The 25,495-nt window shown below is 40.6% G+C and overlaps 1 protein-coding gene across 1 annotated transcript in view; it reads right to left on the reverse strand.

Annotated features, from left to right (window-relative positions):
• The window catches only part of PDGFD (platelet derived growth factor D), a 1,003,134-nt gene that overhangs the window by 3,797 nt on the left and 973,842 nt on the right, over positions 1-25,495 (reverse strand). The window lies entirely within an intron of this gene.

The following is a 25,495-nucleotide window of genomic DNA, read 5'->3' on the forward strand; positions in this document are numbered from 1 at the left end:
TAGTTCAGTTTCCCTACCAGGCATGCGTTGCATAAACCAGAACATTAGTAAGAGCAAAAACTGTGGGATGCAGCGCTACTTTAAAATAATAGTGACAGTAATAGCAATTGTAAATCAGACAGCTGCACAACACCAAAAGGCTGCAGAAGACAGTCCAAATGTAACAGAGAGTGATAGCAAAAAGCTGAGATGATGCTTGTTACGATCACAATCAGATTGTCTCTATTTCATGTTTCCAAATCATCTGTCTGTGAAGATTGCAGATTTATTACAAAAACTTGAGTGTTAACCTAGCTCACAGAATGTGCCAGTACTAGAAGACATGCTGGAAAACAACCAAACAGCTTCAGAATCATTCAGGTTACTATAGAGCACGCTTTAAATATATATACAACCCAGTCCCCACCTGGTAGTTAAAGTTAAGACTACGCTTCCTTAGGAAATTGAATGTTTGATTTGCTGATAATTTTGGCGCAGTTCGACAAATCTGCAAAATCTTGTTTTGTTTAGAGATTTGGAATAATTTAAGATTGACAACCCTACTGTAAGTGATCAGACCTCAGAGACCATGCAATTATGTAACAAAGGACATGTGAAAGGAATGGACAAGGGCAAAGCCTTTGTAACACCAAATTTAAGTGGACTGAAATGGAATGGCACAGTAAAATCATCATGAAGAGCTGTAGTTTGGTTAAGTCTGGCCAAAACAACACTGGGCTCATCAAAGTCAGAGGAGTTGGGAACTGAGAAGTTAAACAAGTTACTGTACAAAACAAAAGGAGCCCACACCCTAATGCAAAATAGAAGGCTCCCAAGCTGGCTTCCTCCATCACTAAGTGCTATTAAAAAAGAGCTCAACCGACAGCTTCAAATGTTTCTACGTAGTTCTGCTGAGGTTGACCCGACAAGAAACAGCAATTCTATGTAAGAAATGCAAAAAATAATTATGGGCTCTCAATCGAGAAGTAAATCATACATTTTGGTTGTGCCTACTGCATGCAAACACGTCAAGAAATTAGAAAGAATTCTCCACTATTGTAAACAAACATGAAAAGGGATGCCTAGTGGCAAATAATGGGTAGAACAAATGGGCTGACTTTGTAACGGAGGCCCAAAGGGCTCACAGTAAAGAACAAACAGTAAGAATTTCAGAGTGCAACAGCCATCTTGCAACCGAAGCTCAAAGGGCTCATGATGGAGAAGAAATGGTAATTACTGCGGAGTGCAAATGGGAAGACCACCCTATCAAAGTTCAAAGAGAGCATGATATAGAGTCAATAGCTCCATCCCTATGGAAACAAATACTACACTGAACATGGTGGTGTTACACTTAACAAACATGCAGGTGTCTGAGGTTGTATTATTATTTAAGAGACCCCTGATTCCTGGTGAGGAGCAATAGTCCACCCAATATACAAAGTAGGCACAATTGCACATCTGGGTAATTACTGACTAATTTTTCTGTTAGATAATGAGGCCAAATACTACATGGCCTGTTATTAAAAGAGCTCGAGACATGGGCAAATGAGCATCGGATTGTCCCCCACATCGGACTGGTGGCCTACTTCGTTGGGTGCGTGTCCGACTCCTACAACCCTGGCTCGAAATTTAGGAGTCATGATTGACCCTACCCTGGGGATGGACCAACAGGTAAAGAGGACTATTTCCACCTGTTGGGGCCTAATAAACATTTTCCGGAGGATTAGACATTATTTGTCTCTTCAAGCCAGAAAACAAATCGTCTTCGCACTGATAGGCTCCAGACTGGACTACTGTAATGCCCTCTATTTAGGCATTAACAAGGGCCTGTTAACACGATTACAAATGGTGCAGAATGCTGCGGCTAAGTTTGTATTGGACTTGCCCAAATGGGCTTCTGCTCAGGCTGCCAGAAGGTCGTTGCATTGGCTCCCAATTGAGGCCAGGATCTCTTTTAAGTCTTTGAGTCTGATCTACGGGGCTCTGGCCACTAATAGGTCCGGAGGCTTAAGGGACTTGTTGGCCCCCTATACACCTTCCAGAACCCTTCGTTCGGCAAACAAATCTTTGTTATCAGTCCCTCGAGTTCGTAATGCTAAGTGGGGTGGCAGAGCTTTTTCAACTTTGGCCCCTAAGCTGTGGAACACTCTGCCAGTGGAAATTAAATCTCTTCCCTCCATGCAAGCCTTCAGGAAGGCCCTTAAGACTTGGCTATTTGCCATGGCCTACCCTTAGTTTTGATCAGTCTTTTTATGAATTTTCTTTGGTTAGGCGCCTTGATGCCTTCGGGCTTAGTTGCGCGATTACAAATTTTCTTTCATTCATTCATTCATTCATCAGAGTTCATAGAGGGGACCAGAACAACCGAAATCTACTGGCTTTGGCTATCCTCATTGACACAGCAATTAAAACAAAATCAATGCTGCACCTCTGCTTGGTGGATTTCAAAGCAGCGTTGGACTCCCTCCCCCAAAATAAGTTATAGCAGAAATTAGTGGTGAGAATCATGGCACCACTTCTCCTGAAGAGCATTGTTACACTGTACTCTGATACATGGCTTTAAATTAAAATTGGAGATGGAGGCAGGATTAAAACAAGGCTGCCTTTTAGTCCAATTACTTTTCAATATATTCTTGGCTAATCTTCTGATGGATCTGGAGAAAGTAAATGCACACACCATGAAACTCAGTGGCAAACAGATTAGTTGCTTCCTCTACGCTCTTTTGGTATAAAAAAAAACTGAATAGGGCCTCAATGCCTTATACAAAAAGTATAACTACACTAAATCCAATGGGCTCATAATTAATCTGGAGAAAACAAAAATCATCAAATACAGCATCAGAGCATAAGTACCTTGGGGTGAGTATCGATAATCGATGAACCTTTCGCCCTCAAAAACAACTAAAAAGCAAATGACTCCTCTCTGCTTCTCTCTTTCTTGAAACTCTTCAAAAATCTCTGGGGCCCAATCCTTGACCCTATGATGAAAGTTATTTGTTCCGAGCTATTTCCCACATTAGCTAAGGGGTCAGAAGTCATTTTTGGAAGTGCTTACAAATTTTTGGCCAAACTTCAAATTGACAACTATAGATGAGTGTTTGCCCAAAGAAAGGATCCACGGAGCAAATTTACCTGGAATTCAGCCTAACCAATAAAACACATGAAAGACAAGGGGCCTTTGTAAAAGATTTGCTTTAAGAAAAGAGCTGTAAGGGAAGACTCGCTGGAACATCAACTATGGCTAGAGATTTCAGACAGAAGTAGCAAGTCAACAGCTAGTGCCTTTTTGGACCTATCCATGCAGAATCTGCTGATAGTGGGCATATGGTTGGCCCCAGTAACCTTTACAACCTTTAAAACATTAATTTTAAACCATCTGTCAGAAATTGTGGCTGCGAGACAAACAAAAACTAGCAAATTGTGCCTATGCCTGGCAGATTTTAATAATTTGGAGAAACCAGGCCAGCAACCAATTCTGAAACTTTACATATCAAAAAAGATCAAACAGAAACTGCTCCAGTAAAGGCAAGGAGGCCTGTCTGCATTTGACTGCATACCGAAAGAGTTAAGGAAAACAGCTAATACCCATTGTAGGCTGTGCAATTTACACAAGACATCCACTTTACCATTATGGTGCTAATTAAGAATTTGTTCGGAGTTCCCTCCGACCGACATTGCCATGGATGCGGAACAACCTATATCACCCCCTCACTTGCACTCATCTTACGGCTTTTTGATCAAAATATCTCTACCAAATGGCCCCCAGGACCGTCAGGCATTGTGATAAAGAGCGCCCAGTGATGAAGCATTACACACTACCAGGTGTGTGAGGGTACTTTGATCTGATCACTCAGATCCCTTGTGATCCAGATGGTCAGACCTTTGATTCCACGTAATAGGGCCAGTCCTGTTCCTTATTTGAAGAACTGCTCCCTCTGTGTGTATTGTACTTTGACTCTGGATGAGTATGGGTGCTGGACCTTGCTAAATATTTTCCTCGTCCCTTATTTGATTATTTTTATCTGTGGTTTAGCCAGAACAAGGGCCAAAGGGATTGATGAAAGAACAAAGTATAGAGTATGTGAGTCTCAAAGGGCAAACGTGTTTCTATCTGCAGTTAGTTTCTTCCAAGATAAAGTTTTCAGCCGAGTTTGTGATCTAAACAGTGAGGTGAATGTATTTGCAGCGGATTTGTATGCTCACCCTAACTTAATGTGTGCATACATTCAAAACTATGAATGTAAAATGAGCCCCCAGCAGCAACATAACCTCCAACCTTCAGTTAAGTTTGCACTCTTTAAAAAAGAAAATGGTGTTTTATAGCCACTCTTGAGTGATGGCTATGGGCTCACACCCCGTGAGATCAGTGAAATAATGGTCAACATTGATGAAACTGTATTGATCCATAATAATGAAATTAAGATTTTTCTCGGCAGAATGTACAATGGCAGAATTCGCTTTTTTCAGTGTAACAAACGGAATGAACCACTTATGGTGTTCTCAGCTGATTTTGTTTCCTCAAGTTCTAGCTGCCAAAATAAGATCACAGAATGCAGTAAAATCAGCAGAAGCCATTTTAACCTCTTCTGTGCCCATGACGCGATAGTCTCGTCATGGAGCACGGTCGCGCTGTGCCCATGACGAGACTATCTCGTCATGAACCCCACCCACTAATGCAACGCCCGGCACAGGAGGGGTAAAGGGCGTGGCACTGAAGGGGTTAAGATATATCCTGAAAGACTAAGGGCTTACTACAAGTCCGAGGACCGCCAGGCTCGCTGGGGCACGACAGTCCTGCCACCACTGCAACGGCGGTCCGGCCTCCACATTACAAGATTCCTGGTGGTTTATTAAAATCTTTAGTGTTACAGACAACTATATTTAGGAGCAAGTTTTCCAGCAAGGTTTAAACCAAAGGTACTGAACTATTGATTTCGCCTTATACCTACTATTGATTTCTTGCCCTTTTGGGTTAAGCCACACACAGTAAAAATTTACAGATAGTGTAACCATAAGTAGGAGTCATTAAATTATGAAAAATATGAAATAGGAATGAAGTTGTAATTAAGTGCTGCCCTAACGTATTAAGATGGTAAGATATAAGTTATAGTATTTGATCTGTACTTCTACTCACTGTACTGCATGATTAACTACATGATTAGCTCAGTTTTATCTTCTGTATGTAGGGCTGGTGTCTCAATTAAAAGAAGGTTTTTTTATTGTTTTGTATTTGTTGCACTGTAGGTTTCTAAAATTAATCTTTTGCGATATACACTAATACTACAAAACCCTTCCACAGAAAATACTGGAAACAGGGACTTGAAATAAAACCCCATAGGAAATAATGTTATATTGCATTTAAGTATTTGACATAGTTTTCAATATCGGCAAATATAATTTTATGTTAAAAAAATACAAAACAAATAATACTTATTATTTAATTAAAACATATTTTAAAAACATTTTTGAATGTATAAATTAATATAACACATTTTTTAGTAAAATGTAATAAACCTTCTCTTGATTTATTCTACATCACATTTATTATTTTTTAATGCGTAATACAATGCTTTATCTGGAAATTTATTTTTTTATTTAAACTTCGAAAAAGAAATTTACTTTAATTGAATGTTTTAAATTATTTAAAAATCTAATTCAAAATAAGGGTAATGCAGCTAGTTCTCTTTTATTCTACATGTAAAATAAATATAAACAATTTATTTGACATAAAAATGTTAAACTTTTATTAATTTTCCTTCAAATTTATCATAGGAAGAAGTCCACCCCAATGGTGGAGTCTCCCAATGGTAAAGTAAAGGCGAAAGTAAAAAGTGTATATAACTAAAACAAAATATTAAACATATATTATGTTGAATATTATTGTAAATTAGGAACCCAGAAAAGTACAACTGCACCATTAACCTAATTATGAATTAAATATATAATTAATTTAAGCATATTAAATTAAATAAGAAAATATTTCTCCCAAAAATAAATTCCCAGCCAAAAACTGACTACATTTTTTATTATACATTCATAATTAATAAAAGTGAAGTATAGAATGTTTTACAAATACTTTCATTAAATTTTAATCAAAAATAATGTTACATTAGTTTACAAAATATCTTCTAACTGAATAACAAATGTATTTTACTTTTAGAAATTTTGTAACGTTAAATTATATTTATTTATATTTTTTACTATTTTAAATAATGAATTCAAAATTATTTACTGGGGTAGGACATGTGGGGAGCTGGACTAATTCAGCACTGAGGTGGAGTAATTTACTACTTTTTTATGTCCCTTTTTGGATGTAGTAACTTTAGAATACAGTTTGTGAATAGTAGTGGGTATACTCTTTTATGGGTGTGTACATGCCGCTCCCTAACTCCCCATAAGCCCGTCCTCACTCCTCCCTCAAACCATCCCATCTAGTACTAAATATGACCATTTTTCCAGCCACTCCCGCTAGTCCTTACCATATTTAATACTAAGGGCCCGATTACGATCTCGCTTGGAAAGCCCTACGGCCGGCTCGGACCTGTAAAGCTTTCCGAACGACTCGGGCTCCGAGCAGCCGAGTATGATGCAATTGCATACTGACGGACTTGGGTCGCTCAGAGTCCTATTGAAGTCTATGGGAGCCTGTTGTATGTTGCGTGCATTGGCACCCATAGAGAAAAACAGCAGGTCGCGGAAAATGGCACCCCCTGTCGTGGGGACGCCTCGGTGCCCCCGCACCTTGCATGCATGTAGCCAGTGACTGATTCGTAGAGCTACCGCAACGTCTCGTCAGGAGCAACTGTATCTAACTGACAGACGCGCCCATCGTACTTGCGAGCTCGGAAATCGCCCCCATTGCGCAGAGCGAGTCAGCCATGTTAGAGTCATCCAGAAGACATCGCTGACAGGTACTAGTATTTAGGAGCACGAGGCTATATACGTATCGTACTTGCTCGCTCGAACAGCGATACGAGTCATTCGGAAAATGGGGCAGCGAGCCTTGACGGATGCGGTTCGTAGCCCTTCTGATCGAGATCGTATTCGAGCCCACAGTAGTAAAATTATATGTGTGAAGATCTACCCTTAGAAAAAGGAAAGGAGAGTTGGAGGTGGAGATTTACACCCATAGAATTGTGAATATAATTTTGTAGTACTTAAGAAGTACTATTACCCACAGGCTGACTAGTGTTAATAGCCAAGAGCTTCCAATCATAAAAAGTTTTGCTATTAACATCTCTTTAGAAGGTAGTTGCATGACAGCCTATTTCAGGTTTCATAATTAGGTACATTAACATACATTACATAACATAATGTGTATTTGTAGAGCGCACATTCATCCAGAAGAGTATCTTGGTGCTGAATAACAGATGATTATTGTAATCACTTACTATTTGCTTAGTTTAATTCCTTGAATGCTATGCGCTCAGCATTTCAAAACATCCTACGAGCACGCTTTAAATTAATTTCAATTGAGATCACAATTGGCTAGATGGAAAATAATAAATCGTGGAAAGAAACCTTGGTGGATGGATAGTTGAAGTTTTTGACTAACGCCAGGATGCATGGTAGGACACCACTATTTGGCGGGATTGTTTTTATTATGAATAAACCATAAAGGAATCATGATGATACAACACATGTATTGCATGCTGTTCCTGACATCAACCTACCTTCAAAGGGTCGGAAAATGTAAAGTAGTGGTTCTAATTCCAGAAGTGATTATAATAAATATTAGCATGTTATAACTCTCCAGTCGGAAGTCCAGAAAGAGATGGATAGTTCTGGTATGTTGGCTGCTGTCTATATCACGATCTGGAGAAGCCCTGCGAGTGCTAAGATCTGACACTACGGATTGGCTAGTGTTTTCTATATCAAGATATCTGCTCTATGCCTGGGGCATTAGGATTAAGTTTTTAGCCACTCAATAGAAGTTCTTTTTTATTAACATTTAGCTGTTTGGCTCAAATGTGATTATTCTTTTTAGCTGTATCATACATTTCATATGGATGGTTATATTCAAGACATGGTACAATGTTGTATTTAAGAATTTATTTTTTAACATGTACTATACTGTAAGGATTTGCAAAGGGTGATATAGGTTTAAGACTTTAGTAACTCTATAGCGATTATGCTTTTTGGAACTAATGTGACTGTTTTCATAGCTGTTATGATGAAATATGACATGTTTTTATTCTTTTTAATTTTATATGTCTATTTTACATTATTGCATACTGTTTTTAAGAATGTATTATGATTGCATTTTAATGTGAATGATCTTAATTGGATCAAATAAATTACTACTACTACTCTCCTGTCAGTTTTTTGCTCTTCATACTCACCTTCACCTTGTCCGTTCCCCTTTGTCAGATGTACAGACTAACATTAAAAGGAAGGAATTTCCCCTCTTTTATGCAATGCGTTTTGCACTGATCAACTTTCAAATACACAGCTATTGATATATTTTCTTTGTACTCTAGCGAAATATTAATTTATTTTCATTTGAATCATGGCAAGTACAGTCATCCAGTTCATGTCATTTCAATAACTTGCACATCATTGTAGACACCATTGCAGAGCCCTGGGAGCACGTTACCAAGGGGCCTTTTAGGATGTGCCACCCTAGCGGTGCTGGGACCGGTCGCCAGTGGTGCGTCGGTCCTGCACCGGCAACTAGGATGCCACCGCCACCGTGGTGGTGGCATCCTCTATTCCCAGCATTGTGGCGGGCGGAGCTCACACCACCACCCTCCACAATGCTGGGAATACACATTGTGCATGACAATGTAGGGGGTACCATAGGTATCACCCATGTGCACCTCCCACCCCCCCCAATACCCTGGGGACCACAACGGGCCCCTGAAAGCAACATCTGTCTGGTTTTCCAAGGCGGGGTCTCCGCCATGGAAAGCCCAGCACCGCTGCCCATGCTAATATGGATGGCGGTGTCTAGCAAACACCGCCACCATATTCAGCCCCTTTTCCGCCCGGTCGACTGGTCAACAGGCGGAAAACCGGCGTACGGTCTTTCCGTCCGCCGGGGTACCCCCCGCCATACTAATATGCCGGGGGAAATGGGTGGCAGGCGGGGTATGATGTAGGGCAGATCGCCACCTCCCGCATGGCGGTGGCAAGCCACCCTACATCATAATAGACCCCCTAATGGTTGCAATGGTCCATTTGCACTATTTTCTGATTGGGCAACAGAGAATGGACCAAACAGTGTTTGCATCATGACAAAACATAGACAAATTAGAACTCAAACCATTTTGCTGTGTTTGCTTAGGAAATATTAAAATATAGTTTTCCCACTTTTTAAATGTGGAAGATGTGGCTAAGACTGAGCCAAAAAAATAAGTCTATTTATATTAGCTAACTTGCACAAATATTGTAAAACCAGTTTCCTCTGTATTTTTAGGGCGATTTGTGGATTGTTTTTTTAACTGAGTTTTATATAGCGCAAGCTTGAGCTGAGTCGTGTATCAGAGCACTTTACATAGCACCAGTTGCATTACATGAGGACATATTCATTTTTGTTAGGCACGGGGAGATTAAGTGATTTGTCCAGAATCACAGAATGTTCAGCGTCATTGCTGAGACTCGAACCCAGTTCCCCAGATTCGAGATTTTCACAACAACAATAAGTAACAGCAGCTATGGCTTTGCCCTTTAGTCAGGGTTTAGTATTTAGCTGTTTTTTAATGGTTTTAAATTATTACACGTGATACAAATGTTTAACAAAGGTTTCAGGAACAGTAGACTCAATAGTGGCAAAAAAAACGTTTGCTCTTCACTACGACTGCACTGCTGCCACAGCTCCCACCCACTGGCATAGATGGTTGCGTAACGTCCAAGTCCCAGGTATGCGACTTGGAAAGTCATTTGACATCCTTACCGAGCTCCTACTCCCCTCCCCCCCCCCCCCCCCCCCCCGTGGGGAGTGCTACATAAAACAGATTGAAGCTCAGGGGGATTAGGGTCTACTGTGAAAATGCAAATCTTTTCCCTTTCTGAAACATTTTATTTCATTGAGAAAGGAGGGTCTTTCAGGTGCGTTTCCACGTGCATGTGCCTGTCCTTTATGTGATGATAATTAGAGATCGTTTGAAGTCTTTGCATGCAGAAACAGGCGACAATATTTTAAATCACTGTAATATAGCAAATGGCACCCTCGTTTTCCCAAACCAATACTCTGCACAAGCAAGTCAATTCATATTATCTGCTTAGCGACCACCGGGAATCAGGGCCAGAGAGGGCTTTTACTCCACTGGGCATTTCCTCGGTGGGCTGGGGCCCCAGGAGGCCAGTTTTGAAAGCCCAGGGCAGCTCCTAGTGCCTTTGTCACTTTCCCAAACTCTCTGAAGTTAACTGCTCCAGACACATGGAGGCTTCAATAGGGACAGAGAGGGAGGAAGGGGAAAGGTAGAGCGGTACAAGAGTGAGGTGAGAAGTAGATAGAGAGAGAAAGAGAGAATGGATGGAAGAAGATTGAAAAGGCACCAAGGAAACGAAGGGAGCAGGAATGATCTGAGCATTTTTCCCAGGGCTGCTTCTGCTTCCCCAGTCCATCCGTTCCAGGATTTGCGGAAGTTTGTGCGAGTCGAACAGCCAATTACAATTGCTGCTACTTCTTCCTGCAGCCATTTCCTGCTCAATGACTTGACCTCATTTTCCTGTTCATTATATTTTAAATAATTCTAACATTCAGAAGCTCAGGAAATACCCCTGTTTCTGGGCATGCTTGGGACTATTTGTAGGATATGATGGTGGTTAAGACAATGTTGCTCTGTTTGCTTTGCAGTCTTTTACACTAGTCGAGAGTGACGTCAGTAAAAGAGACAATGGCCATGACTCAAACCCTCTGTTCAACTGGAGGGACAGCAGCTGTAAGACCATTGGGCTGTGAACGCAGACAGTGTCTTCCGGCCAGTGAGCCGTCAGTCTATCCGTTTTAGTCTGTTTTGTTGCAAATATTTTTTCAAGAGAAAGGTTTCAAAATAAGTGACACTTACGAAATGAAATTCCATTGAGCAGTTAGAGTTTTGAAAGGAAAAGAATCACATTTACATACAATTTGAAAGCCTTACAGATTTTTAGATCGTTGGAATAATTATTTAATTATTTTATTTAGCCAATGCTTTTTCATTAATTACACAGAGGGACATCCAACTTGGGCCTTAAATGCAACACTTGGACTTCTGCCCTAGCGTGTGAGGGTAACAGGTTTTGCATTTTTACACCCGTGACTAAAATGGCCGCAGCGAGCATGAAACACATTCATAGGAATGACATCAGAGGAGCGACCATAAGTAGTGAAGCCCCTCTGACTCGTTTCTTGTGGTTGGATGAAAAAATGGGTTGTTTCTAATTTCGAAGCCAGCTGATCATCTGTTGTTAGAAACACAGTTGATACCTGACCTCAAGATGCAATGTGGAAACCACGAGATTGGACTGCGGTTGATTTTTTATGGAAATCCCGATAGAGTCCAACATCAAATGAGACCCTTTGCCTCTTGGTATGAGTCTACGGATGACTGCATGCCATGTGGTCTATGTGTATGGGCATGTATAGAGATGCATAGGCGACACTTGCCTGCTGGTCTATGTATGTCTGTAAGTGTAGGTGTGTTGATCTATCTGTGCAAGCATCTCTGGAGGTATTCTACTGTCTCTGTAAATGTGCATGTATCAATCAAACTGCATTTGTAAAGCGTGACACTGTCACTCCTAGGGTATCTGGGCGCTATGTCTCAGTCAAACAGACAGGACTTGAGTCTCTTTCTGAAGTGTGCCAGTGAGGGGGCTGTACGGAGCTGGAGAGGAAGGTAGCAGAAGGAGCGGTCACCAATGCAGCTGCGACGGATGCAGGGTGTGTGTGTGTGTGTGTGAGAGGGTGAGTGAAGAAGAGCGCATGTGTCTAGCGGGTTGGTGGAAGTTCACTCGGTGGTTAAGGTAGGTGGTTCCTAGGTCATGGAGGGCTTTGTAGGCGTGTGTAAAGATCTTCAACTGTCATCTCTTCTGGATGGGAAGCTACGTATATTTCATCTTTGAGTGGATGCTGTGTATCTTTGGGCATATGTACATGCACTATACAAAGGTCAAACCTATTGGCTTGTCAGCTAATGTTATAAAATAAATTGTCTGGATATTCTGTACCATTGCATCTGCGCTGCCATGCACAGTGACCTGTAGAGAGTAGAGGAGAGTGCCACAGGTTTTGAAAGAGGCTCAAGCAGCCTCCTTCTCTGGTTGCTGCTGGAATTATAGTCCACCCCTGCAGAGCAATGCATAGCTTCATAAATCACTGCATCTCCACTCGTACAGACAACAACCAAGGTGTTTTAGGGATGCTGCACACAGTTAGTTATGTGCAGTGCTTGCTTGTTTAATAAAGTTAAGCACTTGTTAAAACACAGAACTACTTTGAGCGAACCACATTCTGCTTCATATAATAAAACATTTCCGATCACCAGAAAAGCTGTCCATTTCTTGAGCTAACTAATAGTGACCTTTTCAAAATTCCTTTCAAAGCTAGGGCCGAGATTAAAACTCGGGGAGACAGTGCAGGCGAGGCTGCGAGCTTTGTGCATCGGTGCAGTGATCTGCCAGTAAATTAGTCCAATTTCTACTTGGCCCTATCACTGATTTCCTGTCTTGTCCTGAAAATTGTCTGCTTATCAGTACAGCGCATATATAGTATGCTTATGTTTCTTAATATGAAGCGCAGGGAAATCCCCAGGCTGTCAGATGGGCTGTGAAACACCGTCTAGGTCTCCTTTCTTACTCAGTATTGCAAATACTCTTCTGCTATACATTTATCCACTCTTATTTCCTCCTAAATCTGCTCAGCTTATGCATGGACTTGACACCAAAAATAGGGCTTCGATTAAAGGTCTCTTTTAAAGGAAACTATAATTATGAATTTAGCACTCATATTTGAAATTTAGCTATTTTAAGCTCCTCACTAAAATGTTCCAGTTACTAGTTTCTCAAATTACAGCGCACAGCTATTTGAGGAAGGAATGAAGAAAAGCAAAAGACGTCACTACAAACGATAAAACAATTGATAATGACAAATACAGGTGTCTGTGAGAAAAGGTTTTTTCCCCGCAAGGTTTTGCTAAGTTCATCTTTTTGCCCCTTTGGAGAGGTTGCGACGTTTTACAGGCTATCTGCACCTTTTGCTGCACAATGTTTTTTCTGCACATAACGCAATACATTTTTGTTCAAAGGAAAATTATTTTCTATGAAATCAAATCTACGCAAGATATAAAATGCATGCATATTTTTTTCTGCTCACTTTTACCTTCTGCAGACTCTTCCTATTCACAATGGCAAAGGAATACAGACTTTTATCTGCCACTTCACCGTTTATCCTTGTGTTACAAAATGCAGTAGAGAAGTGTCAAGGCGTAAAACCATTCACAAAGCTGCAAAATGTTCCATTGACCTTTGTGAAGATTGAAAAAATAACCCCTTAGTGTACTTTTATTCCAAAGAGCATTCACTCTATCACATCTACTCAATGGGCGTCTGCAAAGGCCTGCTGGACTCTGTTCCTTTCTGTTTTTCTTAAATTGTTTTGATATATTTCTATGCACCTCAGGGCTCTGAAGGTTTCCAAAGATGACAAACTGTGCTGCACAAAACTCCTAAATAAAGAAATTCAATGCTCTCTCAAATGCCTACACCATGAAACACACAGTGCCCTTCCAATTGTCAATGCATTGTTCCATTCCTGGTTGGCTCACTCAAGTGTAAGAGAAAAATAGTCTGCAGCTCCTGTTAAACATTTCAAGCTCTTCAGAAAATACTTCCAGAGAGCAGTAGACCTGAGCCTGTTGTATGGCGGTGTAGGGAATTAGTTTGCCATGCCATAAAGAAGCAGACAATCCAGATACTCTGACTGTAAAGGACAAAGGGGCAGACACACAAATAAAGGCTTCACACGGGTGCAGCCAGCAGCTTTGCTGACATTGCTAGATTTGCATCCTGCTCTCCGGTCATCACCAGGGCACATGACCACAACATGTAGGAAACCCATCAGTTATATATTAAATGATCAGAAAAGGGCCACTTTCGGGAAATTGCCGTTTTAATTGTCAGCTAGATCCCACAAAGTTGGTGACCACATCCGTATCTGACAGATGTTGGTCAGGAAAAAAGTAAGCGTTTGCAAAATGTGTCTAAGTATAATATGGTCAGGAGATTCCCTCTACAGAATTTATTTCATATTCACAGTTGCACTATTTTTGCAAGCACTACCAACATTAGTTTCTCACCAACTAAAAATGCTATGACAGTAAGACTAAAACACCCAGGCGAGAAAACTAAGACAAAGTCTATACTTTTATTTTCCCTTAATTTATACTTCATCGTCCCGAAAATTAATCTTCAATATTACTAAAACATATTCCAATATCTTAACAACTCGAAGTCAAGGGCAGACTCTTCAGGGCTCTGAGCGTGACAAAGGTTTGGTCATTTTATAATAAATGCTGGCTGGATGTGAACTTGGGTGTTAAAAGGGAAATAAACAAAGAGGAGGAAAGGCTCAGTGCTGAGCTGCAGATGTGGACCTCTGTTGCCTGGTTCCAGAAAACACAGATGTTTTCTTACTCATATATTTCCTGGTCATGTAATATCTTGAGACTACGGCTTATGCTAGGGTATGGTGGGCCCTCCTCTGTGCTGTTGCCGAAGCCAACAGTTCTCTGTCTCTACCTGTTCCTTCTTGTGGTGGCCTCCCACCCCCCTCAGACACAGGAACGGGGAGCAGAGTATGCCCACCACCACTGAGGGGACACAACAGCGATTTCCCTGTTCTTCTGACACTCGGGGGTTGGGATGGGATCCCAAACCGCCCCACTAAAAATACAGCCCATGGTTGGGGTCCCCGGGCCCGAAGGAGAGTCTGTGGCTGGTGGCCACACACCCAGCTGGTCCTCAGGAGATGTTAGGGGGCCAGCCTAACTGGCACCTGAAGAGAGCCACTGGGCCTGGGCTTCATTGAGCAGATTCCTTAGTCCTTCCTGGGCATCAGTGGGTTCCTTCTTCCAGTTCTCCATGGTGGCCCAAGGGTCCAGCAGCAAAGCACAGAGAAATAACCAAGCAAGAGAGAGTCTCCTTCTTGTGCAAGAGTTTTTGAAGGGCAGTGAAAAATCCTAGAATCCACATACCACTAGTCAATCCTAGGGTGCCAGTCACCTCTCCGCCCTTGGCTCTGAAGAGGTGAGTGAGGTCAAAGGAATGCCGGAACATCATCCCTGAAGCCTGTGGATTACATACACGTGTCAGTGGTGTTCATTCCAGAGCAGACAATGTACTTCTCTGAGTCCTGACCAGCTTGGATGGCTTTTGCAAGATTGTTGCTGTATTTATACGAGGCTGTCTGCAAGATATCATTGACCAGATCACACAAAGTGTTGTAAGTATGGTCCCAGGAAGGAGGGGCCCATAAATTCTGGTTGCATCGCTATGAGATGTAGAATTAATTCCTAGTTGAGGGACTTGGACTAAGATGGGGACTCACCTTGATGCCCTCATGACTTCGCCTGATGAAAGTAGAGGACGAAGGAGAGTCACGCTTCAACATCTTATGTTTCTGAAGAGGACCTTTTCCTCAACCTTGTCTGTGACTGGCCCGCATATGCCTTTTGAATGTGTTCCACAATGTAGAGCTTGGCATCGCTGCCCTGGATCATCATAGGTATCATCCGGGTGCAGTCCCTGCAAGAATTGGAGTCAAGCGAGGATCTGAGGCACCAAAGACATACTCAGTAAGGCTCTTTTGCAGACATCTGTGTGAGAAAGTCACTACAAGTTTTAAACTCTGTAGTTTTCAGAGAGCACATAGCCTCTTGCACACCGACAGAAAATATTTGACAAAAACTTGTCAAAAGAATAAGAAGAAGTTGAGGTAGTGAACTCTGGATCCATGCCTGAAGTCTCGGAAAGAAAGGAACAGATGTGAGCACAAAGGGGTGGCACATAAATGCGAATCTGTCATCACTTCCGGGGTGGGTTATAGCCAATGAAGAATGGCACAATGCTATCTGTAGGTGAGGGGGAGCAATGCTGAGAAACATTTCCGGATCCAGCCTGGCACCTGGAGGTATACATAAGGTGAGGGATCTGCAGTCAAAAGTATCCATCAGAAATTATTGAGGCAATCACATTTTTCACTGTTTAATATTTTGCTGAAAACACAACTGAGGACATCTCCGAAGCTTCACAGCATAACACCAACATTCAAATCCCTTTTGTGATGTCTAGACATGTGAGGGAAAAAACAAAATAGCTGACTTAGAACTGGATTGTGAAGAAAATGGAGGATGTAAACATTACCACATGATTGTAAATAATGATGAGCTGTCTAAAAAAGTTAAGGTATGCATACAATTCGTTGTTTATCAGATGGATTATGAAATGGAAACAGGTCCAAAAAACAAAATCTTTCTGCCAATACATTTGTCCACTTCTTGTAAAATTACTGTAGACCAAAATATATCCCTAAACAAATATTTATCTTAAAAATAGGTTGCCCATTCATAAGAGAGTTCTTTTTTAAATCACTGGTCCTGGTCCTTAGGTCCTTCCATGCCACGCGTCCTAAATATTTAACCAACTGCTTTTCTCAATATAGGCCTATGAGATCCCTCAGATTATGAAACACCAAACTGTTTATTCCCCCTAATTGGAGAAAAATCCTTTGCCGGAACCTTGGCCTGGAACTAACTTCCAGGTCCTCTTTGACTAAAAACTAATGAAATCAGCTTAAAGGAGAGTCTCAAAACATGGCTGTTTTTGCTCCAGACGATCTGTGTGATGGTCAAATTAAATCTGCTCTTTCACTTCACTCTTTTGCAACAGTCTATGTAAACAGCATCTGTGTGTGAGCAAACTCCAGGATGCTCTGCCTGAGTGATCGTGCACTTTACAAATTCCGTTTTCATTCATTCATTCAATATTATGAAGGGTCTTTTTTCTTCGCATTAATGCATGCTAAAATCAGCACCTCTGAATGTGTCTAAATCTTTCAGTCATTTCGGGATATTATTTATTCAGGCATTAGAAACTACTACATAGAAAAGTGTCTGTAATCTTCAGTTGAAGAAGAGGCAGGATCAGATTGGCCTATATGGCAATTTGGCAGTGGCAGATGTTTGGGCTGACAAGTCAGTGCGTGGGCCAGCTTTGTAGACATTTGTGGGCCTGTTTTGTAGTTTGGTGGGGTTCTTATTTCTGTTGATTTGAACAATATTAACACAAACATTGCATGTAGCAAGCACAACATTGCATACATTCTCCCATACCTCAACATCTATATAGCGTGTCTTTACAAAATCAAAACTGCGTTGATTTGCAGGGAACATTTTTAGCTATTTGATTCAGTAACAGGGGCCACTTTAATGTTGTCGGCCCAAGTCTATTTTCTGTTCCAGTCCGACCCTGAGAAAAGCTGCTTCTGATCAATGAAAATAATTGTTGAGCTATTAACAAATATTACTAGTGTTACAATAGAGATGACATCAGGCAAGATTACCTTTGATATGGACTACTAATAGTGACCATGTCTGCACATATAGACTTTGGTTCCATCAGAAAAAGGTTACGTTAGTGATGTCATAAAAAGCATTCATCAATGTGAAATTACTCTATGCGAGTAATCAGTCTCTTTTGGAGCTAATGCAATAAAACACTAGCAATATATCTACTTCTCGTTTTCAGTGATTACTTACATGCACCACTTCCTCACATCAACAAATTCTCCTTTGTATGCTCAATGAACATCATCACATGCTAAGGACAGTCACAATAATACCATGGATTCCTGCCATTCTGCCAGAACTATGACTGAATCACCACTGTTCTAGGGCTGTACAATATGCTGCTAAGGTAAAGTGTCAAGAATAGCAATGATTACATTATGGAAAGCCACCATTCTACCCACAAACTTTCAAATATAGGCACCATCATTGCAGGGGTGGCACCCATTATGCTGGGGGCAGCAAAGATTGGATCAAGGATGACCTCAATATACCAGGAATCACCAGTATTGTACCAACACTGACTGGACACAATAATGTTGAAGATGCCTGAAAATGTCAAGGAAGGTCATAATTTTGAAAGGCATTACCATCATTAAGATGGGGGTTGGGAGGGTCACTGTTATCTACCGATGCTCAAATTCTAAAAGAATCTCTATTGTGCCAGGACCATAATTATGCAAGGGGCTTTCACTAATAATGCACAAAAGGCCACCATGTGCTTGAGATGTTTCCTGTAAGCCAGAGCATCATCAACGGCCACGGTTGTGTGTGTGACGTTCATATAGTAAATGTAACCACAATGCCCAAACTTTTCTCACATTTGTGAGAATGTACTTAAATAGTAAATTGGGCTCACCAAATGTATGCACTTTCCCAAAAGTTTGTGGGACTGTATTTGGAATAGTTAATGTGCCCCCTCCCACTCCCATATATGTACACTTTCCCTAATATTGATGAGATTGGAATTAGCATAGCAAATCTGACCCACCCAAATATATGCACTTCCCCCATTGTTTATGGGACTGGATTTCAAATAGTATACTGGACATTTGCAAATATAAGCTTTTTTCCCAATTTTTTGTGATAGGGGAGTTAAAACAGTAAACCTCTCCCAAATATATGCTTTTTCCCCATTATTTAACCAACTCGAGGTAGAATAGCTAATCTGTCCCCCAAATCTGCCTCACAAGTATTTGAACTTGGAATTAGAACAGCGAATCAGACTCTTCCAAATGTAAGCACTGTATTCAAAATTAGTGGGATTGGAGTTATGCTACTAAATGTCATGCCGTCAAACATTGCACTTTCCACAATGTCTACGGGACTAGAGTTAAAGTAGTACATTTGACAATGTGTAGTTTGCTTAATGTATGTGGCACTGGAGTTAGTATAATGTGTAAATGTGGCATGACCAAATATGTGTTCTTTCCCCAAAATGTTTGGGCCTGGATCTAGCAGAATAGATTTTACTTTAGTTAGGCAATGTAATGTTTGTGAGTGTTGAGTTAGTATAATATGTATCATTAAAAAAAATGTCATTTTAAAAATTCTAATTGTGTTCATGTTATATACCTCAGTCATCCATGTTTCATCTTTTTAAAGGGTTTGTAGACTTTCTAAATTAACACACTTTCATTTTTAAAAGTTATTCATTAAAAAAATAAAAGATGTTATACATTTTAATTGGGAATATTTAGGAAATGGATTTTTGTGAAATTAGTATAGTTAATGCTAATGTAAATACATTTAAAATGTATTGTAATTAAATGTGTAAAATGTTTACAAATGTAGGTTTAAAAAAATTATTAATGATTTTCCTAAAAGTTACTTTAAAGTATAATACATATATTTAATTTGCACAGATTGATAGTTAACATAGAACATTTATTTTGTAACCTGGGGAAAAGTTACAAATCATGAAATATTTTATTTCAAATTAAATTACTACACTAAATGTAATTGCATTAAATATAACTTTTTAATACCGTTTTTACAAACTTACTAAGAATATTTTTAGACATAAGATAGTTAAATCTATATGCTTGTATTGCAGTATTATATTTTTGTAGCTCATAATTTTCTACTTTCTAAATTTGTATTGGTAATATTGTTGCTGTTAATATTTTTGTTGATTTGGTTTAGGTACATAAAATCAATATTTTTGTTAAAAATATTTTAAAAATCAAAATGTTTATGTCAATATATAAATATGTGAATCAGCCTCAAGGAATATTTTGGGGCTGATTTACAAAGATACATTTATGTGTGGCAATCTTTGTACCTGTAGATTTCTGCCCACTCTCAGGAGATGACCTCCAAGCTGATTGTATTCACCAATTCTGGATGGAAACTCCTGCCTAGTAGCAAGGTTATATGTCTCCATCCTCTAACATGAGGGGATGGATGTTTCTACAACTAAAATTATGAATTAGGACTCTGAAGTTACTATTAATAAAATTGCAGTCAGATTTTTATAATATGCCTGTTTGGAGAGATCTCTATAATCGGGGTGGAGAGCTTCAAAAGGAATGGCGTAGGGAAACACCATACACCAGACCCATATTTCACACACAATAATACTCAAAACACATAATTACAGTCTGAACCCTAAGCTCTGAACTCTTTCCCTTGGACTACATGTCTCTCCTGACATGAGGAACCACATCCAGTCTACATGATGCAGAATGCAAAGCTCATGTGGAAGAGGGAAGTCACTGTGGAGGAAGCAAACCTTGTAATTACCTTGTTAATCATTATAGGTAACTGCATTGTCTACTGTCATACACCCTCAGTGGAGCAGAGAAGGCTGCCGTGTGGCAGGAGTTTAGTTTCTTACCTGGATTTACTTTGTGATTTCCTATAATAGGCAGGTCACGTAGCACATTAGGATACACCGAAGAGGGGATGCACTTATTAACACATAGATGTGATACAGGTCCGCCTCCAGGAAGAACTTTTGTGAAAAGCGGTTGTCTTACTCTTCTGTGAGTGGGTGTCCTTTAGGCTTTTCCTGTGTCTCTCTAAAGCCCTCCTTAATACTTCCTTGTACACACACCTACACACTCATGGCAGGGATCTTCACACATAGGAGATAGAGCAGTTTTAGGCTGAGATCGCTGGCTGGATGTTAGTGAATAGCATGTGTGAGTAGGTAAAATAGTACTACTAAAATATTACTTGCCATACTCCAAATTACCCATTTATTTCCAGGGCTCATCAGCTGACATATTCTTTCCTAAATTGTAGTTTATTGGATTCCTACATCAAAGTCGGTATACTGAATCCCATCTTTTTTCAGAGTTTTTATACAGCACATTTTAACAACTCACAAGAGTACCTTGGGATTATTGGAAACAGGGATACTTATTGAAAAATGACTGGTATCACCTTAAACACTCTGGTCAAGTCACCTCGCTCAGAATGTCTAATGGACTCCTTTCAGTCATGGGTTGTCTCTAGCCATGCCTTTCTGGAAGTTTCATGAAGCTGGGTGCTTAGCAGTTCAAAGAGCAGATCAAGACTAGACATGTCCTTCTGGAATTTCCATGAATCTGTGTGCCTGGCGGTTCAAAGAGAAGGACAGGAAATAGAGAATGGTTCTGACTACCACCTCACCATATTAGTGCGAGGACAACTTCAGTTGTGGATTTTGTTGCTTTCACAATGAGTATTAATTTCCGTTGACGGAGTCATTAGTGATCATCAACAGCAGTAATGCATATCCTTAGGCAGCTAAGAGCACTTATCTTATCTCAATATCTTTTGAAAGCTGAGCAAGAACATCTTAATAAAAAGAATAAAGGCCACATTTATAGTTCAGTGGAGTTGCGCCTCATTTAGAAGTGAGCTTTGTTTCCAGTGGTGGAACCTCATGACTGATGCAGTAAATGTATGATCATGTGGCCTGTTCTCCATGGGGACAACTGCTTCATTATATCAGAAGTTTTGCCCAATTTAGGGTGGGCTTTCCAATGCATATTTACCTGCCTGGAACTAACATGGGAGACTTTGGCAGGTACATTTATTAATGACCTCCACTCAAAGGGAGAACCCTGCCTACACAACAAACATTTACTGTTGTCACTCATAAACAAACCCCAGTTTTCTGTATTTCTGTTTGAGGAAAAAACATTTTGGAGCATCCAGACCATGTGTTGGCTCCTGGGCTCCTGTGTGTCAGTGGGAGCACATATGATGAAAACACAGTGCAGTGTTCTTCTTGAAAAAAGGGAGTCAGTCTGCCAGAAGGCCTTACCTCAGTAGTGCCAATAGAGGACTGTCCTACAGGGGTCTAAAAACTTCCACCTAAATGGAGGTTGGGACTCTATCAAAAGTATAAGTTTCTATTAAAAGTATGTAATGTCAAATTGGCTATGTTAGCCATGGTTGGGACACTTTAAAAGAGAATCATTTTAGAGCAATATTCAACAATGTCCATCAATCCTAATGAAAAAGACACTAGCAAAATTAGACACTAAAATTGTCCCCAAAATTGAGAGCACATATTTAATGCACACGTGATAGGCTCTCTAACTTCTGTTTTGGATGTTTGTCTTCAGAAGTTACAGAAGTGGAGGCCCTCACTGTCTACACAAAGGGTGAACAACATAACTTCTTTTTGCCCGCCACAAATGGATTAGAGGCAGCTGGCCAACTAAATTTAAGATTAAGCTCAAAGACTTGTGGTAAACCAAGGCTCTTCATGAGTTACAAAATGTAAGTGAATGGCCGGGGATGAGGGTCCGGAGGGTCTTTTTCTGGCATTACTGTCTGCATCTCTCAAATGTTTACTATGGTTGCCTCAATATTGCCTTAAAAAGTTGTGCAATGTAGCTCCCGAGGTCACCATTCCAAGTTCAGAATTCTTCCCAGTATTTTTCTCCCCGCTTGGAGTTACTGACAGTGAGGAGAGAGAGTCAGTAACTGGGGGAACATCATTACTGTAAATGATGGAAATTTGGGAATAACATGAGGAAATCATTGTTTCCTTGTCAATTTCCGCATGTTTTCCTTTGGTGTTTCACCTGGCGATCAGCAACAGAGATCTGTGGATGAAACACCACCAATGATAATTCCAACGTAGCCTAGAACTTCTGTTGCTGAATGTGGGCCTGACAAGCAATTCTTCCTGCTTCACATGGCACATTGTTGTTGTTGGACGGTACTCCATGTATGTTTCTATTATCTCTAAACATGGTGGGTTGCAGTGTTGATATGCGAGTACTCTTCTCTGATTCCCTGTGCAGAGATTGGATTGCTGAGCTCTGGAGACACGCTTACAGCCTCTCATGTGACCCTTTAGGGGCCCAGGAGTTGCACATGCCTTTCCATGGAAGAAAGACATGCTTTCTGGTCAAGGAGGATGTACTAATTACAATAGATTTTCACATCCAAGAGCATAGGTTGGTGTCACTTGTTGTGGCTTGACACACAGAAATAACAATAGGAGAAAGGCGAGCATGTTTTCTTACTCAGCTACAGATAAATATTGCCAAAACAGGGCTCTGCATTTTAACTCCCATCTGTTGCGCTGTGTGCAGTGCAGTGTTGATGCAGAAGTTTATATCCTGTGACAAAGTCTAGTCCCCCCCTCAGGAGCGCTCATCCCTTATGGAAACTCATTTCACATCTCATCAGTTACAAGGATGAGATGGGGGACAATGGATTTCTTGTTTCTCGGCGGTGCGGACGTGCCTGCTTTATTGCATAGGCTGAGCCTTAAAACAATCAAGTATCCGAGGGAGATAGTCCGCAGGACATTTTCAAGTGTGAAAGAACTGTTCGCTCTTCAAGTTAAGAAAATAAAATATCAGCTCTGCGGAACCAATGTTAAACTAATTTCAACAAAGCCGAGCAGAATGGCTGCTGTATTTTCATTTAAGAGCAACTAAAGCTGTCACTGGCACTTGATGGAGCTGCATTGCAGCCATTTTCATTAATGAATATTGCCCTTTATGTGCTGCTCAGCAGTTGTCCTGATGAGATCTCTCGACAAAAACAAACATTTAAGTATGAGAATAACAAACAATGTTGCCGTAAAGATAACTCACACACACCACATAGCATTCACATATCTCCGATAACCATCCATTCAATTTCATGCACTGTACAATTATTATTAACATGCAAAGAGGAAGTGAACTTAGGCTTTGTGTCAAAGATCAATGTATGTATATATTGGAACTTAATTAGTGAAACCAAGCTTGGGGGCACTATATGACGTAATTCCTTGCGTCCTATGGAAGCGCATAATTCATTTCCACCTATGCACTCCAAATATTATTTAGAATTTCCTTTTAGTTTGTGGTTCTTTTAGATATACCCAATAATATAAATCTTAATTGCCTGAAGTGTTGCATTTAGCTAAATGTTGGTACAGCCCAATGAATTCTCAAGTTTTGGTCTTAACCACCTGCATAAATCTTCAGGCCTGATTCAGAGTTTGGTTGATGGGGTACTCTTTGAAAACGCGAGGGATATCTCGTCTGCCACATTAAAAGTCCCTTAGGCTGAAATTCACTTTCGTACAGCGGACAGGAATCTGACACAGTTGTGATGGAATATCTCATCCACTAAACTCTAAAGAAGGCCCTTAATTCTTAAACACAGTAGGCACCCTTAGTTTCCCGCCATCGAAAACCTAGCTGTCTCATAGTTAATGTTCTTTACCCTCCCATGACATCCCCCATACCCTACCCAAAAACAAACTCTTTTATTCACAGTGGGGGCCAGAACTGCTGCCAGTAGTGTAGCGGCCACTCTCAGGTTTAATTAGACTACTGCTATTGCAGGCGCCAATCCTGGAGAGGGACTACTGATTTGGTGACATGGGTCACTCTGATTGATTAGGAGGGGTCAACCTGCACTACGTTAGGTTTCAGAGTTTGAGCCCCTGGAGAGGGACCACTGATATGGTGATATGGTTCACCCTACGAAGAAGGAGGAACCCTGCATCATGACAATAGCATGCTCCAGTAATTTTCCTCTGGAACTTGACTGCTTATGTGTTTACATGGGTGGCTCTGAGGAGGAGAGGGAATGCTACACTATGACTAAGACATGCGCCAGTATTTGGGCACCTGGAGAGGGACTGCTGACATGGGTCACCATGAGAAGTAAGGAGGCAACTTGCACTATGGCTAAGGTATGCTCCAATGTTTGGGCCCTTAGTGAAGGAGTCCTGATATGGTACTGTGTGTCACCTAGAGGAGGAGAGGCGTCCCTGCACTATGGCTAGGGTATGCACCAAAGTCCGGGACTCTGGAGAGGGATTGCTTATAAGGGTCACCCTGAGGAGGAGGGGGCACCCTGCACTATGACATTGTTCAATGTTCCAGCCCATTGTCTTAGTCTTAACTACAAAGTGTGGCTTCAATCTTGGAACCACCTATTGTAATTCTTTTTGACCTTGCTAATCAGGCGTATCTTGTCTGTATGCCTTATTTCTTCAGAGTTTCCTTACTGACCTTATTTAAATGTAGAAAACATGCTCAGTTACCAGGCCAGAACAATTTGGTCCTCTGTGTTAGGAAGTGAAATCAAATCAATTGTGATTCCTGTTCTGTCACTTCACATGTATTATTTTGTACTTTAAAAACATACTTTTCATGATGCAAAACAACTTGCCTTGTTTAGGGGGAAAATAGGTTATAGCTAAAACTGAGCAAACTAATACATGATTAGTTGGTCCTTTTATGGTCCTATCTACGATCAAGTCAATTAAGCTGAGTGTTAAAATGTGTTAATTTTTTTTAAAGGATGTCACAACAAGCTCAATAAGATTGAAAACACATTTTTGGAAATAGGTGAGATTAATGAGTCATCAAGTTAGGAATGTTGGTCACAATTCCACGGTTTTCCTACTGATTTGCAAAACATTGTTTCCATGATATGGACTACCAAAATGTGGGGAAAGAAAGTAAATAAAGGGGAGTATTGATTTATTAATCTTAACTTCACATATA

The sequence above is a fragment of the Triturus cristatus genome, chromosome 8 (genome assembly GCF_964204655.1).
Source record: "Triturus cristatus chromosome 8, aTriCri1.1, whole genome shotgun sequence".
In the NCBI taxonomy this organism is placed as follows: domain Eukaryota; kingdom Metazoa; phylum Chordata; class Amphibia; order Caudata; family Salamandridae; genus Triturus; species Triturus cristatus.